Source organism: Piliocolobus tephrosceles, chromosome 5 (genome assembly GCF_002776525.5).
Source record: "Piliocolobus tephrosceles isolate RC106 chromosome 5, ASM277652v3, whole genome shotgun sequence".
In the NCBI taxonomy this organism is placed as follows: domain Eukaryota; kingdom Metazoa; phylum Chordata; class Mammalia; order Primates; family Cercopithecidae; genus Piliocolobus; species Piliocolobus tephrosceles.
The window spans coordinates 38,697,624-38,704,936 of record NC_045438.1 but is presented as its reverse complement, the minus strand read 5'-3'; the positions used below and the strand labels follow the sequence as shown (position 1 = coordinate 38,704,936).

At 34.0% G+C, this 7,313-nt stretch overlaps 1 long non-coding RNA gene across 2 annotated transcripts; it reads right to left on the bottom strand.

The window, feature by feature from the left end:
• Positions 1-411: 411 nt before the first annotated feature.
• Positions 412-6,029, bottom strand: LOC111525520. 2 transcript variants are annotated; one of them, XR_002726130.2, is made up of 3 exons: positions 5,902-6,029; positions 4,046-4,101; positions 412-1,579 (listed from the first exon to the last, which is right to left on the bottom strand). It is a non-coding gene; the product is annotated as an uncharacterized LOC111525520 (long non-coding RNA). The 2 variants fall into 2 exon arrangements; XR_002726131.2 differs by having other exon boundaries at positions 1,159-1,579; positions 5,928-6,029.
• Between the last annotated feature and the right edge of the window lie 1,284 nt (positions 6,030-7,313).

Sequence of the window (7,313 nt, the reverse complement as noted above, 5' to 3'; positions counted from 1 at the left end):
TTACAGGCCTCTATGTCATACTTAGATTGTAGGCTGAAGGCAAACTGAGCGTCTCTGAATCCCCCCTTCCCATCTAGGATTTCTGAGGCTTCTGTCTTAGTCTGAGTTTAGCTTTCTTGATGTAAAGAACAAAAGACAATTAAAATACACTAACGTTTCCTATCATTCGTCCAACCATACATTACGAAGCATGTAGTCTTCAAAGACGTAGCAGGCAATAACTTGACTAAATGTTTTGCAACCACATAACATGGTTAACAGTTTTTCACCTCTTAACATCTTCCTCTCCACTCACTTCACTTAGCCAAAGTCATATTTTAGGTTCTGTTTTGCAGCAACCCAATCATAGTCCTAAATTCATTATGACTTGGTTCAACTGCATGTAATGAAAATTCCACAAATAACAGTGGCTTAAACAAGATAGTTTATTTTTCTTGCACATAAAAGGTGTCCACAAGGGGAGTATCCAAGGCAACTATGGCAGCTTTATGGTTCAATGAAGTACACAGTCCCTTGTCTTTAAGTATCATTCTGCACATGGTTTACATTCTCCAGACCATCATATTCTGGTCCAAGATGACTGCTGGAGCTACAGACATAATACTCATACTCTAAATAACAAGGAAAAAAAGAGGGCAAGGAAAATCCCTCATATTTTTAAGAAGACTTTCCAGAAAAATTATACCCAACACTTTTACTTAATTGTCTTTGGGCATAACCTAGTCATATGACAACACTTAAATGCAAAGGAGGTTGGGAAATGTCATTGTTTAACTAAGTGGCATTGTGTCAACCTGAAAACGTTAGAGGATTTTTTTTTACTAAGGACAAAGGGGGAAATCAATTTGATAAGATGTTTCTTGTAGATGTTTAAGAGTTCTTATAGAAGAATTAAATGTATTTTGTGTGTCTATATTTGGCATCAAGCACATTTATCAATGTACTAATAAGTGATTTCTTTCTGTTTGTCTTAAGTTTTTCAGTTGTGTACAATACAGAAACATGAAAATTCAGACTGTTCTCAGAGATTAAATGAAATATATATACACACACATATACACAAACATGCATATAATTGACATGGAGCATAATAAATCCTTATCTATGATTTAAAGATTTAAAAAATATCACTACCAGGAATTTGTTGCCATAATTTGCTGTATAAAATAATATTTTATTGTTTAAACAATATTTACCACATTTATAGCTAATAGCAAAGGATTATTCCAAAATTCATTCCTGAGATGAATTTTTGGTCAATATTTAAGCTGAACCAAATTTGAAAGTTTGCAAAGAAATCAAGTTACTTTCCCCACACCCATAAACTTCTTGAATTCAGTTAGCACTAGACATAGCATATTACAAGAAAGGCTGTTTGTTTTGCTGTTTACAGCCCAAAAAGTACTGGATATCTCCCAGGAAATTCCAGTCTTAGGAGGATTCCAACAAGCATGAAGAACTGAGTGGTTCAGATTTAAGCACAGATTGGAATCAGAACGTGGACATTATTCCAAGTCCAACGTGTCTGATTTTTGAGATTCAGCTTTCATTCATGCAGTGAGACATTTATGAATAAAACCTGGAGATAAAACAGGATTCAATATGCCAACATATAATCTTCATTACTGACATAATAAAAATTTTAAATGTACCACTTTCACATAAGCAAAAAGTGATAAATTTTAATTTTTGTTACTTTTTTCTAAGATAGATGGCATGTTTCTAAGATAGATATGCTGTCCCATAATATACAAAGATGCTGTAAAAATGCTTAAAAACTTGAGTGAAACCAATGTTGTGAGATTACGTATGTCCACCAGATATGCACTTTCATTCATGAAATTAGTTGTTCTTATATATGTTTAAAATAGGCTTTCAGTAATCACCCATTTGTTATTTAACACATTTTTCATTGTAATGTACAATAAATGCATTTATTTACTAAAGGTACTTATGGTTGTCAAAGCAAGTAATGCATATTGAACCGTATATTAGTGGATTATTTCTGTGATATAAAGTTCAGTGTTCATCTAAAATAGATCTCTTTCTGTTTTTACTCTATGCCCTTACTCTTCATAATTTCTTTATCTGGTAAAATATCCTGCACATGGAAGATATTTAATAAATGAGGTTAAGTAATAGGTAGGTCAATGGTAATATTAGAATTACCTTTCTACAAAGAGATGCATTAAGAGGCAATGTAGGTCAGTCCTGCAGAGCCTGACTAACAGGTTCTGACACAGGCAAACAGTGTACTTTGGCTAATCCTCCAGATTGCTTATTACCAACACTTGCAATTTTAACTTATTGGAGTCAATATCAGAAATAAAGATGAGAAAATGATTCAACCCATACTGCTACACTTCAGTCACTGAGTTGAGAGACAAGACGTTTTAAGATTTCCGGAAGTTACAAAACCTGTCTCTACCCAATAATTGGAACAACCTGTTAACAAGTAAAAGTTATCACCAACCCAATTTTGTTATCCATCGATGGTGTGTGTGAGAAGGGAGATTTAATGGATTTATTGATTTTATTTGATAATTTATATGCATAATTCTAAGGAATCTTTTCTAGCATGAGAAAAATGAACTTGGGACCACTGAGAGTGAGTTCATTAATCTTCCAGTACATAATATTTTTATCTTTTTCACTAATTTTTAATTTTTTTCCAACCTAGCAGGATACATTTTCCTTGTCTTTAGTATTTAACAGGTATATTTCCAATTTCACTAGTACACTAACAAACAGAAAAAAAAAAGACAGAAAAAATCATAGATATGTTAGATAAATAGATACATTAAATTTTATGATTTAACATAAAAATGTAAATAATTAGCCTGAAAGTAGCAAATATAGAAATGAGGAGAGCAAATTGTCATCCTAGCTTTGTCCTTACTTTCTGGGTGACCTTAAATACGGCTGTTACTTTCCTGAGCAATGACTTTCTTGTCTGTAACATAGAATGATCATGCTCATTTCCTCTTTCATGGCATAGTCATAACAATCACATAACACAGTTTATATCAAATACCTTTAAAGCATAAAGGATTATATAGTAAAATGTTAGCCTTGTTAAAAACCAATTCAAAATATGAAATGCAATCCTCTTTAAAAAGATAAATTAGAACCTTGGGACATCATTATTGACATTTCAAAATGATTATTTGCTTTTTAAACAAATTTAATGCAAGATTAGTATGTTCATTTAAGGGAGAGGACAAAAGAGAAGAAAGAGAAATTTAGAAAATTCTCTGAATCTCTGGGAATAAATGATTACTCAATTTCTTGGTTTCTGGCATAAAATGTTTAGTAGAAGACTTTCTTTGAATTATTCAAATTATATTAGGAAGTAAGTCTGAATTTACTACCAACATGAATTTCACACCACTATATTCAACCAAGAGGTATTTGAGCACCCTCTCACTGTGATTATTGTATTTCAAGCATTATATAGTTCTAGGCGTCATACTTTGCACTGTCGTCTCTGTGAATGGTGACTCTAGAGTTCAGTTCTATTCGGCCTGCACAGCCGTATGAGGCAGCTCTGAGCAAGGAAACTTGAGTCTGTTTCTATTACATTGGAACTGAGTCAATGATCCCAATACTGTAAGGATACATTACCAAGCTTCCCATAATATATGTGAAACTACAAATTCTAAACTCCGAATCTAAAAGAACAGAGCATTTTCCATCTTAAGGCTTTCTAACACATTTATAAATAGAAGCTGCTCATTTAATTAAGATAGGACCTGTCAGGAACATAATTACTACATAAAGCAAAGATTTCAAATGTTTCTTTCACTTATCTACTTCATATGTCTAATAACTGGGCATTTTCTAAACCATAACCTTAATTTTTGGATGCATTTCACATTGCCACCATTCTAAGCCCTCTGTAATATTAAAAATATGTTTTTATGAGCCATCTACTTTCAATATTTTAAAATGTTGGTAGCTCTGGGGCATGTGGAAATAGGCATGATTACGTGTTTTAAAGGTGTCTTGGGTTTATGTTCTAAGATCACAGACTACTCAGACTTACCTGTTTTAGTTCCTTTCTTTTAGATGTTTATCTCCTTTGCGATACTTTGCTGCTGGCTAGAATGAAAAGACAAACATTCCCTTCAAACAGTATGCCATTGCCTAATAATTTTGCAAGCTCAAATGAAATCCAAACCAAATTCAGAATTTAGATTTTCCTACTGGCTTATGTAATTTTTGTTCATATGGAATAGCATCAGGTTCCATCTTTTATTCTCCTTCAGAATATCATTAACAAAGAAAACTTTGAATGTTAGCTGGTGGGATACACTGACACCGTTTCCACAGCGCTGTTTCCTACTCAGACCGGCACACAAACGTTCGCACACATTTTCATGCACGCACACTCCTGGGGAGGTCAATGAATATTACAATTCTTCTTCTGGAAATAATCCTTAAGAATGAATGAGCAAAAGACACAGTTTTCAACCCTATTTGCTCTTCTCTTTCTTTTTCTTCCCTCTGTTCTCTCTCTCTCTCCCCCCCCGCCCCCCCCCCTCCCTCTTTCCTTCTCTTTATTTTTTGCTTCCTGGAGAGGTTTCTGAAGTTCAACAGTGATTTCTTTAATTAAGAGGAAAAAAAAACCCACACATACACACACTAGAGAACAAGAAGGAATAGTAAACAGTTCCCTCCACTGCTAGAGGGGTTAGTTACAAAATAAACATTTCATAGACTGGACCCCATCTCCTATAATGAGATAGCTCTGGCTAGTGAGACTGCAACTAAAGTCCCCTCGTTAAGGGCATTCACTCGAAAAATTAAGCGACCCACTTGTGTTGACTGAAAACATCCTTGCAGGGGGTTTTCGCAATCACCTAGAGCATTTTTTGACAATCTGCCTTGTGCTTTAACACTGCCTTTCCTGAAGGCTCTCTCTGCTGTGTTTTTTTTTAATGGTTCATTCTCCTCACTGGTGATTCACAGTCTAAGCTCTCTCTGTTAAGCCTCTGTATAAAATAAAACTCCTTAAGTCAGAGAAAAGGAAAAGTAAGCAAGGCATTCAGTTTGATTTTTTAGTAGGACATACAGACGTAGGAAATTAGTATTCATTTATTTTCCTTCTCCAAACCAAAACACACTGACCAAAGAAGATTGTTCACATTTGCAAAATTTGCCTTGAGCCCCTCAAAGGAAAGATGCTACATGAAATCTAAAAATAAGCCATGAAAAAAATGCCTTAGAATAAAAAAAAAAAAGCATTCTAGCAATAACCTCAGAAAAGTCAGCATCAGTCCAAGAAATGCAGCAGGAAGTCATACTAGGATATTATTTGCAATGCAGTGGCATGTCACATATCAAAATATATCATGAACTATCAAAATTAGGTCACTGTCTCTAAAGTACTAAATACATACAAACGATTAATGAACATGACCTTATATTCCTGTTTAAGCAATGAGAAGATGGAAGTCAAGAATTAACCTGGACAAAGTCATTGGAAAAACAACTGAATTTTAGCTCACTATTTTCAAGCAAGAAAAACTCAACAGGGGTCATACTTCATAACATTACGGATGAAATGAGACAAAAAATCTAAACCACCCATTTATTTGCCTTTCAAGCTACAATTAAGAGCTATTAATTTATGAAGGTGTTTTTTCACTTGTCAACCAGCACAGCAGTGCATACTGAAACCTGTAATTCACTTCCAAGTCTCTTCTATCATCTAGAGCTATTTCTTTGAACCGCTCACAAAAGGCATTTTTCTAGTATATTAAATAATTGATTTCTGCTCTCTATTGTATCCATTGTATTCAGAATTAAAGAAAATACACACAAATAAATTTGTTTCTACAAAAGGTAAAAACATGTACATGTAAGAATAAATCGTTAGCTAAACACTTTGGGGAGTACCTTGGAAAGCCAGAGACATAGATCACCTTAATTTACTCCAAGCATGGCTGGGTCTTCACTGTTACTCATTGACGTCTACTCACCTTTGCTTCTTTACTCTCTTCAGCTTTAATAGCTCCCTTCTTCATCTCAACTATTCAAACCCAGTCTAGATTTCACAACCCTGCATGAATAGCATTTTTTCTTCAGACTCTTCTTTGAAAAATGTTAGCTTTAAACTGTCTCCCTTCTCTGAATCCTTCTTGTAGCTAGATTTCATATAACCCTATTAAAGACTTGGTTATTTTGTTTTAATGTATGTTAGCTTTGTCATTCATTAATTCATTCCACAAATATTTATGGAATGCCTACTACGTGCCAGGTGTAACTCTAACTGCTGGGTATACAGCAATAAACACAACAGACAAAAATCTGTCCTCTAATTTGTGTTTACATTTTATTGGAATTTGTAGCCAATATACACTATAAATAAGTTATAGTGTCAGGTAGTGATAATGCTAAGAAGAAAAGCTAAAGCAGAGAAGAGTGATTAGAAATCTCATAATGGAGATGTATGTGTGGAGAGGTGCATATGTTTGAATAGAGTTCTTATTTATCTCATTTTGCTGAAAGTTTCCTTATAAAACTGGCATAAGAAAAAGCTTTTGCAAACCACTGATATATGGTTCTTAACACAGTAATGGACATAATAAAAGTATCAATAAATACTCAGTAATTAATTCTTTTAGCTCTCTGCTACTGCTTTGGCCTATAATTATAAATAAGCTATTTTTATGTATGACTGTTATTCTCTGATGAAGAGGAAAGCAAAGGATCTTAACTCTGCTTAAAAAACAATGAAGTGTTTTGGAGTCTGAAGTGTTGCATTCTGAATTCACCTTTATCATTTATTAACTGTGTGACCTTGGTCAAATCCATTTTTCTCAGCATCTCTTTTGTCATTTGTAAAACAGTAACAACTATATTTGCTTCACAGAATAAGGACCAATGAGGTCAGGCATGTGACAGTATTTGTAAGCTATTCTATGTTATACAAGTGATGGTTATTTATATTATCAATGAGAAGTTGGTAGAAAAAAAAATTTCCCGAATACCCAGTTAGGAGACATGCATGTAAAAGGAATGTGGGGCTGTGGAGAGCTCAGTTAGGACACTAGAGCTTTAGGAATACACTCATCACATTTTACAAGGCAATATTTTAAAACGTGCCCAAGGGCTTCAACCAATAAGAAACTAAAGTTGCCACTTGCTAGAAGAAATAAACCTCCATAAGCTATATAGTATCTGTTCCTTCTAGTTTACTCTTAAATGGAGAAAAGCAATTACATACACACAGAAATACCTAGTCAATCAGCCCTGAAGTAGTTACCAGGAACTTGAGAGGAGCTACATACTTTTGTTTCAATAACTAA